This window comes from Odocoileus virginianus, chromosome 8, assembly GCF_023699985.2.
Source record: "Odocoileus virginianus isolate 20LAN1187 ecotype Illinois chromosome 8, Ovbor_1.2, whole genome shotgun sequence".
Lineage (NCBI taxonomy): Eukaryota > Metazoa > Chordata > Mammalia > Artiodactyla > Cervidae > Odocoileus > Odocoileus virginianus.
In genome coordinates, this window is record NC_069681.1 from 47,091,745 (window position 1) to 47,116,870 (window position 25,126).

At 35.0% G+C, this 25,126-nt stretch overlaps 1 pseudogene; it reads right to left on the minus strand.

Annotated features, from left to right (window-relative positions):
* Positions 1-645: 645 nt before the first annotated feature.
* Positions 646-25,126, minus strand: part of LOC110127743 (E3 ubiquitin-protein ligase Hakai-like) — a 48,860-nt pseudogene continuing 24,379 nt past the window's right edge.

The following is a 25,126-nucleotide window of genomic DNA, read 5'->3' on the forward strand; positions in this document are numbered from 1 at the left end:
TGTACTATTTGGAAATGCTCAATTTTGATAAAAACAGCATAAAAAATGACAAGAGTAATAAGAAAAATTAAACAGAGATAATAAGTAATCTATTTGCCCACAATATATAGATGCACTTATAGGATGCTTTATTTTGTTTGTTTTCATTTTATATTTTTACTTTTAGGATTTTATTGTATCTCTGAGAAATTAGTGGTAAAACACTTGGCTTAAAAAATAATATGTGACTGCACTTAAATTCAAATAAAAATAGCCTTTTACAGCCATACTGAAATTTAATCTTTTTACACAAATTAACATAATGTTTCAAAAGAAAAATTAAACATTGAGTTTAGCTTTGAAAGGAGAACAATGAAAACTTTTTTTTCAGAATTTTTACAAATGGTCACCTATGGGTCAATTTACCACAACAGAGGAACAAATATGTTAAAATATAGCTGTCCTCAACTCAGTTACGTATCCACATTGCAGTATAATACTTGATATCAACCCTAAGTCAAGATTTAAAACCATTTCAAGAGACAAGACCCTAAATATTTTAGCCATCTCAGTAAGAGGTGTTCTCCTTCCCTAGTCAAGGCTTAATTAAAAGATTAACTATACATAAGTTTTGTTTCCTCATCACACCTTCAGTTCAGAATACTATTATTGATAATATGGCCTATATCTGTCTGATAGGGATGATGTGGTTCAGGAAGTGGGGCTTGAGAAGGAGGACCCTGCATTTGTGGAGGAAGAGGTGGCCCTCTTGGTGCAGGCTACATACCAAGGCTCCTTCCTTGTGGTTGTATAAATAGAAGGCTCAGAGTTCCTTGATCTTCAGTGAACTGGGGTGAAGAGTGAGGGTTATAATGATGAGGAGGATGTACAGTTATAGGATGACCTCCATGTTGAGGTGGGGGAGGTCTTGGAGGATGATTCATATAAGATGGCATCTGGGCAATGATATGCCCAGGGAGGGGTAATTGGTGGTGGAGCAGAGATAATTGGTGGAGGTGGAACTTAGCTATACATCAAGTGAGGAGTACCTGTGGCCTGGGGAGGCTGTGGTACTTAATGGTTTATTGGTGGTGGAGGAGGTCGGGGTAGTACATATTGTTGCAGTGGAGACATAATATAAGGGTGTGAGACCATTGGCTGACCTTGATATTCAGGATGATGGTGAGCAGATGCTAGGGTAGGAGGTGATAGTTCTTTAGCACCTGAATTTGAGTCATCCTGAATCAGGGGGGTTATTAAGTTGCTGTTGAATATTTTGTTGAATATTAAATCCTTGTTCAATTAGGAAAGGTTTCCTGACTGAACAAGGTAGAGGTGGAACAGTTCTGCTGGAGGAGCATGAATATCCTTGTGTGGCTGATTATAGTGCTCGTGGGGCACATGTTGCAAGGGAGATGCTGGCATCCTGATGTGTTGCCATGTTGCTTTGATAGAATATGGCTCATGTGGTGCTTGTCTGGTGGCATTATAAAACGATCAGGGATTTCAACTGGTGGTGGGGCAATAGGAGGAGGATGGACATTTTCTTTCTCCAAGAGTCAAGATTTCCAGGGGAAATATCAATAACCTCAGATATGCCGATGGTACCACCCTTATGGCAGAAAGCAAAGAACTATAAAGAGCCTCTTGATGAAAGTGAAAGAAGAGAGTGAAAAATTTCACTTAAAACTCAACATTCAAAAAACCAAGCTCATGGCATCCGGTCCCATCCCTTCATGGCAAATAGATGGGGGAACAATGGAAACAGTGACAGACTTTATTTTGGGGGGCTCCCAAATCACTGAAGATGGTGATTGCAGCCATGAAATTAAAAGACACTTGCTCCTTGGAAGAAAAGTTATGACCAACCTAGACAGCTTATTAAAAAGTCAAGACATTACTTTGCCAGCAAAGGTCCGTCTAGTCAAAACTATGGTTTTTCCAGTAGTCATGTATGGATGTGAGAGTTGGGCCATAAAGAAAGCTGAGTGCTGAAGAATTGATGCATTTGAACTGTGGTGTTGGAGAAGACTCTTGAGAGTCCCTTGGACTGCAAAGAGATCCAACCAGTCCATCCTAAAGGAAATCAGTCCTGAATATTCATTGGAAGGACTGATGCTGAAGCTGAAACTCCAATACTTTGGCCACCTGATGCAAAGAATTGACTCCTTGGAAAAGACCCTGATGCTGGGACAGATTGAAGGTGGGAGGAGAAGGGAATGACAGAGGATGAGATGGTTGAATGGCATCACTGACTCAATGGACATGAGTTTGATTACACTTAGTACAGTTCTATTTTGGCCACCAGCTCAGCTCAAAAAATTTGGCAAGCTACAGATGTTGGTAAAGCACATTTTACCTATTTTTGTGCATCATTGTAGTAAAAGATGTGGGTGTCACTGGCCCAGCCATGGTTCCATCTGTTGGAATCCATTTGTTCAAATTTTGATTCTCATTCTTATACCCAGGCCATATTTGGAGAAACTGTTGAGGAGGAGAAAGTAAAGGAGAGGCCAAAAGAAAGAGGGGAAGACAGAGAGACTGAGAAGGAATATAACCATTGCATATCTCAGGATCAAGATAGTATGATTCTTCCACCAATAAATACCTTTCCCTAAGTGTGTTTATCCCCCTAGTATCTCTCTTCTTGCTTCTCTTTGTGAGCTTCAATTTAGTTTGAGAAGTAATATGTTCTAATCACCTTAAATCAGTCTGTGAGCATTTCTGTTTTATTGCATCTGGGATTTTCACTAATGCACTTGGAGACAAGAATTTCATCAATGTACCACTATCTTTTCAGCATGGAGAAAGGTCATCTGCATCAGTCCCATGTTCTGCAGCCTACTAGATTCCATTTCTACACATACCACTCCGGCCAAGGGAAAGTTTCCACTTAGAGCCTGTGCCTCTACTTTTGGAGGTCATGCATGGGATACTTGAGAGTGAAATTCTAAATTCAAATGATTCTAAGACCAATACCTGAGTTTGCATGGACATTTACCCCAGGTCTGTCCACAGACATAGTAGCCAACTCAATTTGTTTTCAGGGTATATGAACAAAACGTGGTCTCATGGGAAACTGGTTCACCTGCATATGTTCTGATCTTCTCACAGTGCAGAAGGGAGCCATGGGTGAGAACAGAATGTAGACTGCAGGCAGGCTGGCTCTCTACATAATATCATACTTTATTCTGGAACTATAAGAAGTCCAATATTTCCAAATTCAATCCTGACTTTCCAGGACTTTATGAAGATATATTTGTCAAGGCAGAAGGATAGAATATACTTTATTTCACAATCTGTTAACTGGATTTTAACTTTTAAGTATCTGGACATATGGTATGTGGGCCGCCATTTATACCCAACTTTCTTGCTAGTGCTAAGACTGGGCCTGCCTTTAGGCTGTTATTTATCTATATAAAGAAATAAAGTATAATAGCATGTGAAAGCAGAGTGGTGTTTTGAAGCAATAGCAGAATATTAAAATATTACATAATTTTCAAATAATTTCCTTCATTTAAAATCATTTAACAAATAGGTTAAGTTTGGGGGGGCATCTTAAACAGAAAACAAAAACTGGCTTTTAAGGAAAACCAGGTTTAAATGGATAAATGATGCAACAAAAACATGGGCAAAACAGGGTTTGGCGGCACAAAGGCTCTCCTGAAGAAAGGCTCTTCTGGAATAGGATGAATTTTGAGACAGTGTATGGCTAAACTTTGATATATACATATACAATATTTCAGTCAGTTGTTCAGAAATGAAATCATACTGTTGAGCAAAACAAATTCAGGGAAAAATCCATTACTTATCTACCTAGCCTGGTACTTGTTATAGACTTCATTGTGCTTTTTTGTGCTTGTGCTCGCTTAGTCATGTCTCTTTGCGATTGTGACCCTTTGCACCTGTGACCCCCTGAACTGCACACTGCAAGGTTCTTCTGTCCAGGGAATTTTCCAGGCAAGAATACCAGAGTGGTTTGCCATTTCCTACTCCAGGGGATCTTCCCAAACCCAGGGATTGAACCCGTGTCTTGTGTCTCTTGTATTGGTGGGTAGATTCATTATCGTGGCACCACCTGAGAACCTCTATATGGATTTCAATAGCTACCAATATTTTTTACTTTCTACTGCCAATGTTATTTAATATGTAGAAAAGTAATGATCATATGTGTTTGTGAATTTTTGAATATGCCATGTGGAAAAGTGTTTACAAACTTTGAATTTCCTGACATTTTCTGCAGATGTTGAAGAACATAGTCATATTTGTTAGAAGTTTAAACTGTTGGTGTTTTTATTAAAAAACTTAAAAATTCATTTTCTGTCTATAATATAATTTATCATTTTATCATCTGTTGTAGATACAAGGAAACTGAGAACCAATAAAAGAGAAAAAAAAACACAAAGAAACAAAGATAGTTTGAGGCACAGAACTTCGAAAAATATGAGCTTCTAAAAGTTTTCAGGGACTATTTTGCATAACTAATGACAAACTAATTTCTATGAAAGAATGGTAACCTAAGAAACAGTGGGTTCATGAATATTTTAAAAAGGTATATTCTGTGCTCATTCCTATAGAACAGATATATCTAAAGAATCAGTTATATCATACAAATGATGAAAAATTTAAGTATAAAAATATGCGAGCCTATATGGCTTATGTTTAATTAGTTTTATTTTCAGAAAAACAACGAAGAATAAGAAAGGAACCAGGATAGGAAAAAACAACAAAGATAAATAAAATGTTTCTTTAAAAGTTAAAGTCAATCTAATAAAATTACATATTTTAAAATGGAGAAACACTAGCAAACTGCCAAATAATTCTAATGAATTTTGGCATACATAATAATGTATCCAGGAAAAAAAAATCAACATTAAAAAAAAATCCAAATATACACACACATATATACATAGGACTTCCCAGGTTGCTCAGTGGTAAAGATGCCTGCTAAGCCATTCAAAAAATTAAGATCTTGGCATCTAGTCCCATTACTTCATGGCAAATAGATGGGGAAACAGTGGCAGACTTAATTTTTGGGGCTCCAAAATCACCACAGATAGGACGGCAACCATGAAATTAAAAGACAGTTGCTCCTTGGAAGTGGACAAGACAATGGAAACCCACTCCAGTATTCTTGCCTGGAAAATCCCAGGGGCAGAGGAGCCTGGTAGGCTGCAGTCCATAGGGTTGCTAAGAGGCGGACACGACTGTGCGACTTCACTTTCACTTTTCACTTTCATGCATTGGAGAAGGAAATGACAACTCATTCCAGTGTTCTTGCCTGGAGAATCCCTGGGACAGGGGAGCCTGGTGGGCTGCCATCTATGGGGTTACACAGAGTCAGACATGACTGTAGTGACTTAGCAGCAGCAGCAGCAGGAGCTCCTTGGAAGAAAAGTTATGACCAACATAGACAGCATGTTAAAAAGCAGAGACACTATTTTACCAACAAAGATCCATCTAGTCAAAGCTATTTTTTTCCCAGTAATCATGGATGGATGTGAGAGTTGGACTATAAAGAAAGCTGAGCCCTGAAGAATTGATGGTTTTGAACTGTGGTGTTGGAGAAGACTCTTGAGAGTCCCTTGGACAGCAAAGAGAACCAACCAGTCTATCATAAAGGAAATCAGTCCTGACTATTCATTGGAAGAACTGATGCTGAAGCTGAAACTCCAATATTTTGGCCACCTGATGCGAAGAACTGACTCATTTGAAAAGACCCTGATGCTGGGTAAGATTGAAGGCAGGAGGAGAAGGGGACAACAGAGGATGAGATGGTTGGATGGCATCACCAACTCAATGCACATGAGTTTGAGTAAACCCTGGGTGTTGGTGATGGACAGGGAAGCCTGGCATGGTGCAGTCCATGGGGTCCCAAAGAGTCAGACATGACTGAGCGACTGAACTGAACTGAACTGAAGCCTTTGAGTGACAAACTATGAGGAACTTTGGAAATTAGTGTGTAAACTATCAAACCAACAAAAATAAAGTAAAACTATTTCATCCAGTTCATCCAAGCCAAATGTTGCTGCCTTGAACACAAGTTCCTGATCTTCCTCAATAACTTTTTTTATAATGTCATGGAATTTATGCCTAAAATTCCAGCTTATTCCCTGGAAAAGGACAATAAGTCAAATAATGAAGCCCATTCTGGAAGCAATAAGACACCAAAATTTTCAGATCATTTAAAAATGCACCTCTAAAATGATCATTATCTGATACAGATTACAGTTCATTTTTATGAGCATATAGGATTTATACTCAAGATGTTCAATGAAAGTAGATTTAATGCAGCTTAAACATTAGCTGTCAGAAGTAACACAGGTATGACCTAGCAGGGTACATTCATCATTATGAAAATAAAATATTCTAAAAGTGAAGGTTAGTTATCTGTGTAACCCAACTATGAAGAATGAAGACCCACTAATTTCTATTACATATGCTAAACAAATATGCAAAGCTTAAACATTGCATAGTGTGGAACACATAGTAAGTATTCAATAATTATATTGTTAAAAAAAAGAACTGATTGTAGATTATTTGTATATTTTTATGCAGGTGTCACTGTGGTGATGGTGATATTAATTGAAATGTTGCCTCCTTAAAATCTGTCATATTACGGATACATGATAATTTGTATGAAGACATACAAGAATAGAATAGTGAAAAACACACTACCTTTTAATGAAATTGCATAACATGAAACTCGTCTTTAATGTGACGAGTTTTCATCACTGGAGGAGGTAATGAGTGGTCAAGATATATTTCAAAGTCTATTTTATGTACCTGGGGAAGATCTGTGCACACAACAATCAGTTATTTGGGAAATTATTATAAAAAGATTGCCTTGATAAAGATTAATGCCCAATCACATTATGTTAACAGGGTTTGATGTAATCTGACATTATTAACAGCTCTCCAGTTGGAAGGTAAATCATAACAAGGTTAAACAGTTTACTTCTCATTTCTGGATATAAAGGTATATAATGTGTACATTAACAAATGTTTATTTGTGGAGAAATATAAAGAGAAATAAACAATGGGATGTGATGGTGACAGTTAAGAAAACTGCATGCAGCTACGTCAATAGAAAACCACAGAAAATAGTACTGGTCTGTGACTATCACAGCACAAAGAACTGCTGAAATGTACAAACACCCAGAGGCTAGAGTGTAGTAGAAGATGCAAGAAGGAGTGAGTATGTGCTTTATATAATACGTAGAAATCTTGGCAAGCAGGAAATGGTGTCCAGTGTCTAGAGTTGCGGGACTAGTGTCGAGAGATGCTGTTTCATCCCTGCTTATGCAGAAAACACTAAGGTCACATTCCTTTAAATCAAGGCAAATCAAGTAGATGCTTCTACATACAGACTGTGGGGCACTTTCTGGGCCCTTGGGAATCATAGAATAAACAGTGATTAGAGGATAATATAAAGTAAGTCACTTAATCCTTCTGTATATTTTGATAATGATTAAAGTGTCAATGGCTACACATTTTTCACTTCATGATAGTACTGAGGAAATTTGAAGCAAGAAAAGAGAAGGAAAAAAAAAGCTGAAGTGATGAGAAAAAGCTAGAGAGAAAGTGAATAGCAACTTCACTCTATTAAACCTACTCTGCCTTCACCTGTTTTTGAGTAAATGTCATGTGTGTCATCTGTGAAATAGGAGTGTCAGTGTCCAGGGATGTAGGATCAAATGGTAAGGTGGGGATTTTTCATTTAGGGCACAACAGAGGAAGCTATAGGTTGAGGACTTCAGGTTCTACTCTGCCTCTTCTGGGGCTTAAAGGATTACTCAGAATAACCCTAGTTTACCACGTTGCTTCGGATAATTTCCATTTCAAGGTTGTACTCTAAAACAAGATTTATGCTCACTTTCACATTATTTGGAAGACAAATTATAGGCTCAACCTTGTTTTGGGACTTATCGTGGCTCATGTGGACACAATGACTTGTAGAAATGGCAAAAGGATGAATTGACAGAAGTTGGACACTGGCCTTGCTCCCACTGTGGGGGTGTTGTGTGTTGTGTCTAAGGAAAGCAAACTGGTTGGCATAATAGTTTGACTTGGAGGTAGGCTGGAAGAAGGAAATTCTCATCAACATGACAATGTACCTGGGAAGTAGGAGGGATTTTTAAACTGTGACAATTAGGAAACAGAGTGTTTCATGGTTCTTCATAGAATAAGGATAACTATTTATTTCCACAATAGCAGTTATATATACCACATAAGTACACTTGGCACTTTACCTGCATTACACATTTAAACCTCATGTGAACCCTGGGAGACAGGAAATCTTAGTAGAGTTATTTTCTGGAGGAGGAAACTGAAGTAGAGAATTCTGATTGTCCTAAGTTACATGGCAGTAACTGAAAAGACAATATGTTATTGTAGCCTCTTTGGTGTTTCAGCAGGCACTTTCAAAAAAAATCTCTCCCACAGCATTGCTTAATATTTCTTGAGCAATGATGGAAATATTCCACCATGCTGTCCAATATGATAGTCACTGGTCATTTTCAGTGATTGAGCACTTGAAATGTGGATACACTGATTGATAAATTTAAATGTAATTCTACATCATTTCAGTATCAAATATGCCAGTGGTTACAGTATTGGGGTCTCACCAGAAAAATAATTTATTGATAAGAAAATAATACATTTTGTGGATCTTAGGTTTTTATTTTTCATGACATATTCCACATTATTAACTCAAAAACATTGGTTATCTGTATTTCAAACAGTTAAAACTTTTTAGGGGACAGTATAATTTGTATATTATGATGTTATTTCAAAAACACCTTTGTCTCAATTTATCTAATGAAAATATCTTCATTAAACACATACTTATTGGAAATTTATATACAGTGTCTGGAACCATAGAGTTTACTAATATTTGTTTCAAAGCTCTATAAAATTTTAAAGCCTAGTTTTTAAAATTATAAATTTTTTGCAAGTTAAATATAACTATTTACACAGTATGGTAGTATTTTGTTTGTTCTATCTTAATAAAGTCACAAACTAGAAAATTATCATTTTTCCTCCAAGTCTTCTTAAATTATCCTTAATAATTAAAAATTAAAACTTCTTTATTCATTTGGAATATACTAAATCATTTGATTAGTGCTTTTATAACATTGAAATATGGAACGTTGGTGTTGGCTTTCTCTAACTCTCTTGGACTGAAATTTTATTTTTTAAATTATTTTTTATTGAAGGATAAATGCTTTACAGAATTTTGTTGTTTTCTGTCAAACCTCAACATGAATCAGCTATAGGTATACATATAACCCCTCCCCTTTGAACCTCCCTCCCATCTCCCACCCCATCAACCCCTTTAGATTGATACAGGGCCCATGTTTGAGTTTCCTGAGCCATACAGCAAATTCCCATTGGCTATCTATTTTACATATGGTAATGTAAGTTTCCATGTTACCCTTGCTATACATCTCACCATCTCCTCACCTCTCTCCATGTCCATAAGTCTATTCTCTATGTCTGTTTCTCCATTGCTGCCCTGTAAATAAATTCTTCAGATTCCATATATATGCATTAGAAATACAATATTTATCTTTCTCTTTCTGACTCATTTCACTCTGTATAGTAGGTTCAGGTTCATCCACCTCATCAGAACTGACTCAAATGCATCCCTTTTTATGGCTGAGTAATATTCCACCATGTATATGTATCACAACTCCATTCATTTGTTGATTGACATCTAGGTTGTTTCCATGTTTTAGCCATTGTAAATAGTGCTGCAATGAGCAATGGGATACATGTATCATTTTCAACCCTGGTTTCCTCAGGGACTATGCCTAGCAGTGGGATTGCTGGGTCATATGGTGGTTTTATTCCTAGGTTTTTAAGAAATCTCCATACCATCTTCCATAGTGGCTGAATCAATTTACATTCCCACAACAGTGCACACCCTCTCCAGCATTTATTGTTTGTAGACATTTTGATGATAGCCATTCTGACCAGTGTGAGGTGATATCTCATTGTGGTTTTGATTTGCATTTCTCCAATAATGAGTGATGTTGAGCATCTTTTCATGTGTTTGTTAGCCATCTGTATGTCTTCTTTGGAGAGATGTCTGTTTATGTCTTTTTCCCACTTTTTGATTAAGTTGTTTGTTTTTCTGGCATTGAGTTGTATGAGCTGCTTGCATATTTTGGAAATTAATCCTTTGTCAGTTGTTTCATTTGCTATTATTTTCTTCAATTCTGAGGGTTGTCTTTTCACCTTGCTTACAGTTTCCTTTGCTGTGCAAAAGCTTTTAAGTTTAAACAGGTCTCACTTGTTTACTTTTATTTCTGTTACTCTAGGAGGTGGGTCTTAGAGGACCTTGCTTTGATTTATGTCTTCAAGTGCTCTGCCTATATTTTCCTCTAAGAGTTTTATAGTTTCTGGTCTTACTTTAGGCATTTAATACATTTTGAGTTTATCTTTGTGTATGATGTTAGGAAGTGTTCTAATTTCATTCTTTTACATGTAGCTGTCCAGTTTTCCCAGTACCATTTATTGAAGAGGCTATCTTTGCCCCATTGTATGTTCTTGCCTCCTTTGTAAAAAATAAGGTACTCATAGGTTTATGGGTTTATTTCTGGGCTTTCTATCTTGTTCCATTGGTCTATATTTCTGATTTTGTGCCAGTACCATACTGTCTTGATGACTGTAGCTTTGTAGTATAATCTGAAGTCAGGAAGGTTGATTCCTCCAGTTCCATTCTTCTTTCTCAAGGCTGCTTTGGCTATTTGCAGTCTTTTGTGTTTACATGTGAATTGTGAAATTTTTTGTTCTAGTTCTGTGTAAAATGCCATTGCTAATATGATAGGGATTGCACTGAATCTGTAGATTGCATTTGGTAGTATAGTCATTTTCATAATATTGATTCTTCCTACCCAGGAACATGGAATATTTCTCAGTCTGTTTATGTCATCTTTGATTTCTTTCATTAGTGTCTTATAATTTTCTGTGTACACTTCTTTCATCTGCTTAGGTAAGTTTGTTCCTAGACATTTAATTCTTTTTGTTGCAATGGTGTATAGGATTGATTCATTAATTTCTCTTTCTGATTTTTCATTGTTAGTATATAGAAATGCAAGTGATTTCTTTGTATTGATTTTGTATCCTGCAAGTTTGCTAAATACACTGATTAGCTCTAGTAATTTTCTGATATTATCTTTTAAGGTTTTCTACTTACAGGATCATATCATTTACAAACAGTGAGAACTTTACTTCTTTTCTGATCTGGATTCCCTTTGTTACTTTTTCTTCTCTGATTGCTGTAGCTAGGACTTCCAGAACTATGTTGAAAAATAGTGGTAAAAGTGGACCTCCTTGTCTTGTTCCTGATCCTAGGGGGAATGCTTTCAGTTTCTCATCATTGAGAATAATATTTGCTGTAGGTTTATCACATATGGCCTTTACTATGTTAAGGTAGGTTCCTTCTATGTCCATTTTTTGAAGAGTTTTAATCATAAATGGGTCCTAAATTTTTTCAAAGGCTTTTTCTGCATCTATTGAGATTATCATTTGGTTTTCATATTTCAAGTTGTTAATATGGTGTATCACATTGATTGATTTGCATATATTGAAGAATCCTTGCATTCCTGGAATAAACTCAACTTGATCTTGGTGTGTGAGGTTTTTGATGTGCTGCTCAATTCTCTTTGCTAAAATTTTGTTGACAGTTTGTGCATCTAGGTTCATCAGTGATATTGGACTGTAATTTTCATTTTTTGTGTTCTCTTTGTCTGGTTTTGGTATCAGGGTGACCATGGCCTCGTAGAATGAGTTTGGAAGTGTTCCTTCCTCTGCAACTTTTTGAAAGAGTTTTAGAAGGATAGGCATGTTTAATAGAATTCCCCTGTGAAGCCATCTGGTCCTGGGCTTTCTTTTTGGGGGAAATTTTTTACCACAACTTCAATTTCAGTGCTTGTAATTAGGTTGTTCATAATTTCTATTTCTTCCTGGTTCAGTCTTGGAAGATTGAACTTTTCTAAGAATCTGTCCATTTCTTCCAGGTTATCCATTTTATTGCCATATGGTTATTCATGATAGTCTCTTATAATCATTTGTATTTCTCCATTTTCTGTTGTAACCTCTCCTTTCCATTTCTAATTTTGTCGATTTTATTCTTCTTTCTTTTTTTCTTGATGAGTCTGGTTAAAGGCTTGTCAGGTTTTCTTCTCAAAAAACCAGCTTTTAGTTCTATTAATCTTTACTATTGTTTCTTTCACTTCTGCTCAGATCTTTATGATTTGTTTCCTTCTAGTAATTTTTTTTTTTTGCTGTTTTTCCAGTTGTTTTAGGTATAAAGTTAGGTTTTCTATTCGATGTTTTTCTTGTTTCTTGAGGTAGGATCGTACTGCTATATACTTCCCTCTTAGAATTGCTTTTGCTGCATCCCATAGGTTTTGAATTGTCATGTTTTCATGGTCATTTGTTTCTAGAATATTTTTTATTTCTGACTTCTTCAGTAACCTGTTGGTTTTTTAGAAACATGTTGTTTAATCTCCATGTGTTTCTGTTTCTTACAGTTTCTTTCTTGTAATTGATATCTAGTCTCATAGCATTGTGGTTGCAGAAGATGCTTGATACAATTTCAATTTTCTTAAATTCACTGAGGTTTGATTTGTAACTGAGTTCAGTTCTGTTCAGGTCAGTCACTCAGTCATGTCTGACTCTTTGCGACCCCATGAACCACAGGACGCCAGGCCTCCCTGTCCATCACTAACTCCGGGAGTCCACCCAAACTCATGTCCGTTGAGTCGGTGATGCCATCCAACCATCTCATCCTCTGTCATCCCCTTCTTCTCCTGCCCTTAATCTTTCCCAGCATCAGAGTCTTTTCAAATGAGTCAGCTGTTTGCATCAGGTGGCCAAAGTATTGGAGTTTCAGCTTCAACATCAGACTTTCCAATGAACACCCAGGACTGATCTCCTTTAGGATGGACTGGTTGGATCTCCTTGCAGTGCAGGCGACTCTCAAGAGTCTTCTCCAACACCATAGTTCAAAAGCATCAATTCTTTGGCACTCAGATTTCTTTATGGTCCAATTCTCACATCCATACATGACCACTGGAAAAACCATAGCCTTGACTAGATGCACTTTTGTTGACAAAGTAATGTCTCTGCTTTTTAATATGCTGTTTAGGTTGGTCATAACTTTCCTTTCAATGAGTAAGCGTCTTTTAATTTCATGGCTGCAATCACCAAGATGTGGTCTATCCTAGAGAATGTTCCATGTGCACTTGAGAAGGTGTATTCCTCTGCATTTGGATGGAATGTCCGAAAATATCAATGAGATCCATCTCATCGAATGTATCACTTAAGACTTGTTTCCTTATTAATTTTGTTTTGATGATCTGTCCATTGGGGTGAGTGGGTGTTAAAGTCTCCTACTATTATTGTGTTACTGTCATTTTCTCCTTTTATGTCTGTTAGTGTTTGTCTTATATATTGAGGTGCTCCTATGTTGGGTGCATAATTACCTACAATTGTTATGTCTTCCTCTTGGATTGATCCCTTGATCATTATGTAGTGTCCTTCCTTATCTCTTATAATCTTCTTTATTTTAAGGTCTATTTTTCCTACTATGAGAATCGCTACTCCAGCTTTCTTTTGCTTCCCATTTGCATGGAATATATTTTTTCATCCTCTCACTTTCACTCTATATGTGTCTTTAGGTCTGAAGTGGGTTTCTTGTAGAGAGCATATATATGCGTCTTGTTTTTATATCCATTCAGCCAGTCTGTGTCTTTTGGTTGGAGTATTTAATCCATTTACATTTAAAGTAATTGTTAATATATATGTTTCTGTTGCCATTCTTAATTGTTTAGGGTTGATCTTGTAGATCTTTTTTCTTCTATTTCTTGACTATATAAGTCCCTTTAACATTTGTTGTAAAGCTGGTTTGGTGACACTGAATTCTCTTAAGTTTTGCTTGTCTGAAAAGAGTTTTAGTTCCCCATCAATTTTGAATGAGATCCTTGCTGTGTACTGTAATCTTGGTTGTACATTTTTCTTTTTCAGTACTTTAAATATATCCTGCCATTCCCTTCTGGCCTGCAGAGATTCTGCTGAAAGATCAGCTGTTGAGCATATGGGGTTTCCCTTGTATGTTACCTGTTGCTTCTTCCTTGATGCTTTTCATGCTCTTTCTTTGTGTTTAGTGTTCATTAGTTTGATTAGTATGTGTCTTGGCATGTTTCTCCTTGGGTTTATCCTGTATGGGACTCTTTTTGCCTCTTGGACTTGATTGACTATTTCCTTTTCTATGTTGGTGAAATTTTCAATTATAATCTCTTCAAAAATTTTCTCACACCCTTTCTTTTTCTCTTCTTCTTCTGGAACCCCTGTAATTCAAATGTTGGTGCCTTTGATATTGTCCCAGAGGTCTCTGAGACTATCCTCAGTTCTTTTCATTCTTTTTAGTTTATTCTGCTCTTCAGAAATTATTTCCACCATTTTATCTTCCAGCTCACTGATTCGTTCTGCTTCAGATAGTCTGCTATTGATTCTTTCTAGAGTATTTTTAATTTCAGTAATTGTGTTGTTTGTCTCTGCATGTTTATTCTTTAATTATTCTCGTTCTTTGTTGATTGATTCTTGCATTTTCTCCATCTTGTTTTCAGTGTTTTTGATCATCTTTACTATCATTATTCTGAATTCTTTTTCAGGTAATTTGGCTATTTCCTCTTCATTTATTTGGATTTCTGTGTTTCTGGTTTGTTCCTTCATTTGTGTAGTATTTCTCTGCCTTTTCATTATTTTTTTTTTTAAACTTACTGTGTTTGAGGTCTCCCTTTCCCAGGCTTCAGGGTTGAATTCTTTCTTCCGTTTGGTTTCTGCCCTCCTAAGGTTGGCCCAGTGGTTTGTGTAAGCTTCACACAGGGCGAGGTTTGTGCTGAGCTTTTGTTTGTTTGTTTTTCCTTTTATGGGCAAGGCTGAACGAGGTGGCAGTCCAGTCTGCTGGTGATTGGGTTTGTGTTTTTGTTTTGTTTGTTGTTTAGATGAGGCGTCCTGCACAGGGTGCTGCTGGTGGTTTGTTGGTGCCGGGTCTTGTATTGAAGTGGTTTCCTTTGTGTGAGTTCTCACTATTTGATACTCCCTAGGGTTAGTTCTTTGGTAGTCTAGGGTCCTGGAGTCAGTGCTCCCTCTCCAAAGTCTCAGGGCTTAATCTCAAGTTTTGCATGGGTCTATATATTCTTTTCCTCTGATCAGGTATACCTGTTCACTCTCAGTTGGTGTTCTGCATGCACTTCTGTGTCTGAAGATGTATTCCTGATGTTTACATGATGAGAGATGTTCTCCATGTCCACTTATTCCACCATCTTGTTCTCTGTGAAAATTTATTGTTTATTTCATCTGATTTATTGGAATATAGTCAATTTGCAATGTTGTGTTAGTTTCAGGTATACAATGAAATCAATCTGTTATACATATACATATATTCATTGTTTTTTAGATTCTTTTCCCATATAGGGCTTCCCTGGTAGCTCAGCTGGCAAAGAATCCACCTGCAATGCAGGAGACCCTGGTTCTATTCCTTGGTTGGGAAGATCCCCTGGAAGGGATAGACTACCCACTCCAGTATTCTTGGGCTTCCCTGGTGGCTCAGCTGGTAAGAAATCCACCTGCAATGCCCTGGCAGGCCACAGTCCATGGTGCCACAAGGAGTTGGACATGACTGAGCGACTTTCACTTTTTCACGTAGGTCACCACAGAGCACTGGGTAGAGTCCCCTGTGTTATACAGTAGGTCCTTATTAGTTACCTATTTTATATAGAAAGAAAGTGTAGTCGCTCAGTCATGTCCAATTCTTTGCAACCCTATGGACTGTAGCCCACCAGGCTCCTCTGCTCATGGGATTCTCCAGGCCAGAATACTGGAGTGGGTTGTCACTTCCTTCTCTAGGGGGTCTCCCACATCACAGGCAGGTGCTTTACCCTCTGAGCCACCAGGGAAGCTGTTTTATATAGAGTAGTGTGTATATGTTAATCCCAATCTCCTAATTTATTCCTCCCCTTCCTTTTGACTTTAATAAATTTATTTTCTATATCTGTGACTATTTCTGTTTTATAAACTAGTTCACTTGTACCATTTTTTTAACTCTATATTTGTGATATCATGTAACAATTTGTCTTTCTCTGACTTAATCTCTAGTCCAACCAGGTTGCTGCAACTGACATTATTTCATTCTTTTTTATGGCTGAGTAATATACCACATCTTCTATCTCCATTCCTTGATGGACATTTAAGTTGTTTCCATATTTGGCTATTGTAAACAGTCCTGCATGAACATTGGGGCCCATGTGTCTTTTTGAATTATGTTTTCCTCAGGATATGTGCCCACAAGTGGGGTTGCTTGATCATATGGTAGTTTTATTCCTAGTTTTTAAAGAAATCTCCATACCGTTCTCCATAGTGGTTGTACAGTTTACATTCCCACAAATAGGCTATGAGGGTTCCTTTTTTCCTGGAGTAAAATTTAATATCTGAAGATATTTTATACATACTGACAAGCTAGAGAAAGATTTCACAACTGAAGTCATCTGAAAACTATTTGTTATTTGTCAGCTCTGCTATATGGTTCTTCTAGTGTGGCTCCTGTAATTGTTACTGTTTTTGTGACTGCTGGGTTGTTTTGCTTTCCTTTTTTAGTTGGTAAGAATAAAAAATCTAAGATACAAATATTTTGGCATCAAATAATCAAATTTTTAGTTAATAAAAAATTTGCTTTTTTGGCAATAGCTAAAGGGTAAAACATGTGAAAATTTATTTCTAATAAACACATATTTCCCACTTCTATGCAAACTCTATGCATATTCATCATATATTCAACATAGCTTATCTACTGTTTGGGGGAAAATACATATTTTATATATTCACATATATTCAGTATATAAATCAACCTCTGTAAAATGAATGAATGACAGAACAAATATCATGTTATCATTCAATATTAGTGTGTATTAATGTGGAATAATTTTTCTGCTAATAATGAGGAAAATTTCTTATTCTGTGACATTTGAAATGAGTAGTAAAAGTGTATGTGTTATTTTGAGATAACTATCAACATATGAAAAGTACAGTTTCATTTTATATACTCAACTCTGCAGACATGAATTTTGGAATGCTAAAAATAACATATTGTGGTACTGTCATATAACAGAATATTACAAAGCTCTAAAATGAAATTACTGAAGCACTCAATGAATTAAAATCATGTATTTGGTTTTTAAAGCTAAGTGATGCTAATAGCTTGTAGCAGTAGAAGGAGAGTTAGTAAACATACAATGACTAAGACGGAGTACAGGACAAAGCATTGTTCAGTCGAATATTAATAGGGCTAGGGTTGGCAGGCACTAGTCTAGATGTAAGAAAGTCAGTTATTAAACTTTTAGAAAAAAAATAAGAACAAATATTTACCTTATGAGAGGCAACACTATTGTAATAGGATGACAATGAAAGAAGAAAAAAGCCACTTTGTCTTGTAAAATATAAAAAAAAGTTTGATCTTCAATATTCACCATTGTGAAAGTGAAAGTCACTCAGTCCTGTCCAACTCTTTGCAACTCCGTGGACTGTACAGTCTATGGAATTCTCCAGGCCAGAAGACTGGAGTGGGTAGCCTTTTCCTTTTCCAGGGGATCTTCCCACCCCAGGGATCAAACCCAGGTCTCCCACATTGCAGGCAGATTCTTTACCAACTGAACCACAAGGTAAGCCCAAAATGGAAAAGAAGACCCAGTTACAGACTGGGTTTCCCAAGTGCCTCAGTGGTAAAGAATCAGCCTGTCAATTTAAGGAGACACAGGAGACGCAGTTTGGATTCCTGGGTAAGGAAGATCTAATGCAGGAGGAAATGGTAACTCACTCCAGTATTCTGGCCTGGAAAATTCCATGAACTATAGTCCATAGGGTCACAAAGACTCAGACACAACTGAGCAACTGAGCGCATGAGTGTACGCACACACACCCACACACACACAATCACAGACTAGGAGACAAAATTTTTAAAAAATATCTAGCAAAGTACTTGCAATGAAAATTTGTAACAAGAAAAAAAAAACACAGCTGACAAATATGATAATCACAATTAAAATTTAATTTGAACAAATAGACCTAGAGATAGATACATGAAATACATACTCATAAAAGATACATGAAAATAGTATTATTTAAATAAATGTAAATTAAAAGAACAGCAAAACATCACTATATCTCTAATAGAGTAACACAAATTAAAGGAAAAAAATTAAAGACTGAACATAGCAACTGTTAACAAGAGTATCATGTGAAATAGCTGGGATTCTTAGCACTGCTGATAGGAATCTAAATGCATGTAAATGTTTTGGATCAGATATTGGCAGTTTTTTCTTAAAGTGTTAAGAATATATCTACCATATATACTCAAGTTCTAGGTGTATGACCAGAAGTAATAAAAACATATTTCCATACAAGGACATAGACACATACTTTTGTAGTAGCTTGATTTTAATAGCCATAAACTGGAAACAACCCAAACGACCAATGAGTGATTACATAAACAACAAGGGGTGAAGCCTGAAATGGAGTCCCCATACATCACTCAAAAGAACAAAGTATTGTTGCACCTAGCATGGTAAATGACTTTAGAAGTAAATGCTGAGTGAAAAGAGCCAGGTACAAGTAGTTCATACATTTTACTCAATTATTATTAAATTATTAAAATATATAAACTTTTATTAAAGTGAGAGAAATGAAGCTTGTCCTTACACCCAGGGATTATTTTAGCTAAAGATACCTAGAAACTGAATAACACAGTTTGAAAGATAGTAATGCCTTTATAATATTTTCAAATATGTCTGCTCTAACTATAATTAAATATATATTTCAAAATTTTGCAATCACTAAATTCTAACATACACACAAATATGAGCATGTGTGTATACATAAGCCTATGTGTACATAAAAACATATGTATAATTACTTTTTTTCTGATATAAATGGGCAGTTATATTTTGGAAATATGTATGCTAAATAGACTGATGAAGGTAATGTGAAGAAAATTAAAATTTCAGTTCAAATAATAAAAATAAACATTTTCTCCTGAAAACATGGCTTCAACTTAATCTAGTATAAGCTAATGATGCCTCTTAAAATCAAATTTATTCCTTATTATAAAGCAATGAACTATGAAAGAGTTTCCACTTATAATTTGCAACTGAGATGGACACAAATAAATCATTACATAAATAAATAGTGAAAGTTTTGAGTATCAACTTGAAGGACTTTCAGAACTTATAAAATAATATACACAAAAATACCAAATGCAGGAAATCAATTACACTGCTTGCTCTTTTATCAGGTGCTTAATATTCTAATTGCTAGAGAAAGGCCATTATGCATAAAATATTTTGAAAATGTAAATCATATACAAATATAAGGAAGTTTTCACTATTATCTTTTAAATATTGAGTCCTATCTTAAATGAGATTCAGTGCAACAGCTTAAAACCTGAAGTTTTTCCTGTGAAAAGGAACTGTTGTCTAATGAAAGAGATTTGTAATGTGTAGAATACTGTACATGTGAAGTCCATGTGAAAATCTTCAAATGAATGGTGGATGAGTTTTTAGAGAGTCTGAGGTCAGTGTTGTAAGGATAGTCTGTAGAGGCTTTATTAGAATATTCCTTGAGTAGTAGACTATTCAGTTATTTTTGATACAATATTAAGAAAGAAAGTTAGAACAGAAGAAAGAAGTCTCATGGATGGCATTTTTAGCATTGTACTGTACAAAAATACATCCATTGTTGCATTGGTATAACACACCACAGGTAGTATCACATTTATGTGAATGTTCCAAGTGTACAGCAGCTAATGATGATAATTTTAGCAAATGCAAAAACACATACACTGCACTGTCTGTTAAAAAGTTTACAATGTGGTACTATTTAAATAAAACATTTCTTGAAGAAAATTCAGGCTCTCCTGGCTGCCAATTTGCAGCCCCGTGGTTCAAAGACATGGTGCAATTTCTGGCTCTCTGCTTTCTGGTGTATGAGAAGATTCTCTTACGTTCCTTCATCTAGTAGGATGGAACTATGTGACTATGACTGATGTTAGAGCTGGTAGCAGAAGATATATGTATAAATTCCTTTTGACTGAGGTATTTATTTGAGCAAGAGGGTAAAACAGGGTAAATGTATACAGGAAGTCTGCACTCTTTCTAACTTTTTAAAATAAATCTAAAACTATCCTGAAATAAAATGTTGCTGTTTTTTAAATGTAGCAAATCAATTCAACAGTATATAAAAAGGGTGGCTCAGATGGTAAAGAATCTGCCTGCAGTGTGGGAGACCTGTGTTTGATCCTGGTCGGGAAGATCCCCTGGAGAAGGGACTGGATACCCACTGCAGTCTTGCTGTTTGGAGAATTCCATGGATGGAGGAGCCTGGCAGGCAACATTCCCTGGGGTCTCAGAGTCAGACACGACTGAGCGGCTAACACTATTTTTTCCCACTCTGACACATTTTTTTTTTCACCCCAATCAAGTGTGTTTATCACAGAAATGTGGAGTTGGTTTAATATTTGAATATAAATAAATACAACTCACATTACTAAATGAACAAAAACATGACTATCTCACTAGATGCAGAAAAAACATTGGAAAAAATTAAAAACTACATTCTTGTGACAAACTGTTAGCAACTTATGAGTAAAAGGTAATCCTTTTTATCTCATAAAAGGTATTTTTATAAAACCTACAGCTAACATCATCTTTAATAGTAAAAGATAATTATTTTTTCTCCTAAGATAAGGAACCAACCAAGGATGTTGACTCTCACAACATCTAGTGTGGTTGTAGCCAGTGGGATGAGGCAAGAAAAATAATTAAAGTCATCTGGGAAAAAACTGAAAATTTTCCTGTGTTCTATGTAGAAAATTGTATTAAGTCTACAGAAAACCTACTACAACTTGAGCTTAACAAATGTGGTAGACAGGAACATTTCTGTATTGATTGTGATGTATCAATCCAGCTTACACTTTGTTTATGCATGCTCCTATTTACAAAGTAGATGCTATGCTACTGCATGTCCTCTGAATCCTTTATCCCAATGCCTGTGTCTTCCATCTTTCAATTAACCTCTCATTTTCTCACTCTCCCTTCCACACCCCTACTGCCTCCCTCCTTTTATCACTCTCATTTTTCTATTTTCACATATTCTCTTCATATTGATATTATTAATATACCTTATTGTGACTTTTAAAATGGAAACGAAGTTGAGCAAAAAGTGAATGAACGAGTTAAATTTTTGACTTTTTATTACAAATTATCTAAAACATTTCAACTGAAAGGGCTTTTTAAAACTTATTCTTATACAGCTTAAATGATTTGCAAATTACAAAGGGTCACAGTCTTCAATTTAAAAAACAGGTTTCAACTTACTTTTAGATCAGTTTTCGTTGTATTTATATTTATATAACAATTTGAGAAATTTAATTGCAGGAGTTTAATGTTAATGTATTCTCTATACACTTCATAGTGTTTTACTTGATTATATGGAAAAACTACCATATACTGTCAAGCATTGTCAGCAATACTTTCTTTATACTAGTGTAAAATGACAGGTGCTAATTTATAGTCATAAATACAATTGAAACATTGGGAGCTTATTTTGTTATATTAAAGTGAGAGTTTATCAAAAGAATGAATATAAGTGCAATGTGGGGGTAGCACAATATAATCATTATAGGTTTTCATAAATATAATAGCTAAAGAAATATGGGCAGAATATTAATAAATTTGGTGATATATTTATTGTTTATAAAAAAAGCAAAATAAAAAGTAAAAATATGTCAACTTCTAACTATAATAGAAATACAAAAACATAAACAAATGTTTACTATTTCAGCTAGTTTTTGTAATTTATGAAGTTGTTTCACCTATAGTTCTTCAATGTTATAAGTTCTATATAGATTGATTTTTAATCTGTGAACTGGAGCATAAGTTCTATGATTTTATAGTGTATAAAAAGTATCAAAAGATATTTGAGCCTTATCAAGGTCAATAAAAATAATTCTGTTGCTAATTCAGATAATGTTAGGCACTTTGTTATGTTCAAGTTCGTTTAAAAAAATGTCCATTCTTTCAGGAAGTAATTTGTACAAAAACACAGTGAGTTATTTTGGCTTCTCAACATATTGTTGTCACACTTTTAATTAGAGTATACTCATTAATCATATAAACCAATCTTGGTATTGATTCTTTGAATGGATTACAAATAGATAGTGATCATCCTGATGGTCATTATTTCCAAATTGCAAAGAATCAAGCAATGATTATCAAGGTACAAGAGTGCTTGATAACACAATCAAGAATTTACATAATTCATTATGATCTCTTTATCCAGGAAGATGTAATGATAGCATGCAGTAGGGAGATAAATTATAGAAAATTATCTGTTTACAGCTTCATACATATTTAAAAGAAATATTATTTTTCTGATAAACCAGGCCCTGCATTTTCAAGGCTGTTTTGTGCAAAGTTATTATGCTTCTATTGTTATAGACTCTAATGCTCACCTTGATCTTCTCAGCACTCATATCTAAAAGTATCTTTATTAATATTGTTACTTACAATGTATATATACATATAATGTGTATATAGTAGTCTTTTTAAGTTTAAAATGATCACTAGTCATTCTTTTAACTAAAGCAAATGCACTCTTTCTTTCTATAATTTTTTTTGCCTGTTTTCTTTAATTATTGCTACTCATTCTAAAATTCCTTTAAATGTAAATCCATGGCTGATTCATGTCAATGTATGGCAAAAACCACTACAATATTGTAAAGTAATTAGCCTCCAACTAATAAAAATAAATGAAAAAAAAAAAGACTGTCAAAGAACAGAAAAAAAATAAAATAAAATCCTCAATGGAAACATAATGATGAATTTAATAAGGTGGTTGAAGTTTAAAAAACGGTATATAGTAGCAATCATTTGCATTTTAATTCCAGCTATGACATGAGAGCCTTTGATATTTTGAGCTAGCTATTTCTTCTGAAACTCAATTTAAAATATGAAATAAAAATTAAATATATAACTCCAAAATATATTAACACAATCCCACATTATTTTAATATAATAAATGTTTTACTGAAGGGAAGACAGCCTTATTTTTCATTGGATATATATCAAATGTCAAATAGTAAAACCTGATGAAATGTTTTCCAGTTAATTGTATCATAAAGCCTTTGTTATTGAATTGTTTCTTATAAATATGTATATTTGATCACTTGTTTTGCACCCCTGATATCTCCTAAGATAATATGTGCACTATCTTGGATATGAATCATGCAGATATGAAGAAGTAAAACCACAATAACATCAACAAGAATAATGTCACTTTTCTAACACAGCGGGTTGTCTCTATATGATACCCAAAAAGATTTAAACCATCCTCCAATTTTTGCTTCCTTTATATCACCTCCTCTATCTGTTTTACTTTTTTTGGTCAATTATTTCAATACTTTTCTAACTTCCCAAACTGCACCCTCAAATCCTATGGTATTGCAACCAGAGATAAACTTCTAAAGATATATTTTTACATAAATCCTATGCTTGAATATTCCGGTAATTGTTTTTTGTCTCAAAATAAATATTAGTCTACTTATAATGTAGTATCCTAAAATTTTATGACAATGCTTCTTTGTATTTTCCACTTTATACTTCATTCTTGTTCTCTGGTTTGTCATCCATGTTTCATTTCTTCAATTGTCTCCTAACTGGCACGCTTGCACTTCTTCCTATGATATTTCTAACTCTTTATTTTACCTTAAAGCTGAAATTTTCCCTTTGGTTAATAGCTTTGATTTCACATCTCTGGTCACCTTATTGAGTCCTAAAATGGACAATAAATGGTCAAAATCTCCATAATTCTTCAGAAATCCCTGTAAGTATTTCTGTTGAGAGATTATGTCATATATTTGGAATACTTGTTTCTCATTTTACTCCACTAATGGGTGTACATATTCTCTAAGGTACTAAGAGCCTCAAAGTGTTGTACAGTGACTGAATGAGTCAAAGATAAATTAATAGAGTAACTTATTATTGTCTTCTCTCCTTTTTTTTCCTGAGAAATTAAATCTGGGATAAAAGACCTTAAAATTTAATTCTAAGATGTATGTTTCCAAAATGAAAGAAAAATTATCTTTCTTCTGTGATCCATATTCTAACAGTGTTCATTTTGTCAAACAAATGAATAAGCATAATGGGCAGCCCATATTGAGAAGCCAAGACCAAGTAATTTTGATTTTTGAGTAAATACATAAAAGAGAAGAAAATGAATTAGATACAGGAGCAGAGAATACAGTTGTGAGATCCAAATTGAAACATGTATACTTATAAGAGAGTAGATCCTAAAGGCTCCTGTCATAAGAAACAAAAGCATATATGTATAAACGTGTGATGATGTGTGTTAACTAGGCTTACTGTGGTGATCATTTCATGATATATACAAATACTACATCATTATTTTGTAGAACTGAAATTAGTATGATGTTACATATCAAATATATATCAATTAAAATAATAAAATATGTATACTTAAACTTGAAACAGAATCTTAATATTTCTTCTGATTGTGGCTAATTCTCAGAAATGGGAAATAAGATAATCTCTATTTATCCAAGATGGATGTTCTGTATTTTAGACCTGTTCTGAACTCCTCAGTCTTTTTAATCATTTTCACAAGCTAAAGGATGAATATGGACAGGGACAATTTTAATAGAGTAGTGAAAATCAGTTACTATATATGGAAGCCACTGTGGCCCAGAGGGTGAAAGATCTGCCTGCAATGTGGGAGACCTGGGTTCAATTCCTGGGCTGGGAAGATTCCCCTGGAGAAGGAAATGAAAACACATTCAAATATTCTTGCCTGGAGAATCCCATGGACAGAGAAGCCTGGCAGGCTACAGTCCATGGGATCACAAAGAGGTGGACACAACTGAACAACTTAGACTTTCACTTTTTTCACAGGGTAGTCAGATCAGCTGCCTCTAATGAAATACATTCAAATAGCAAATGTTTTTAAATGAAAAATAAATTATCTTGAAAAGTATCCCATTTAATGAGAGTACAGAAATAGCTACTGAATC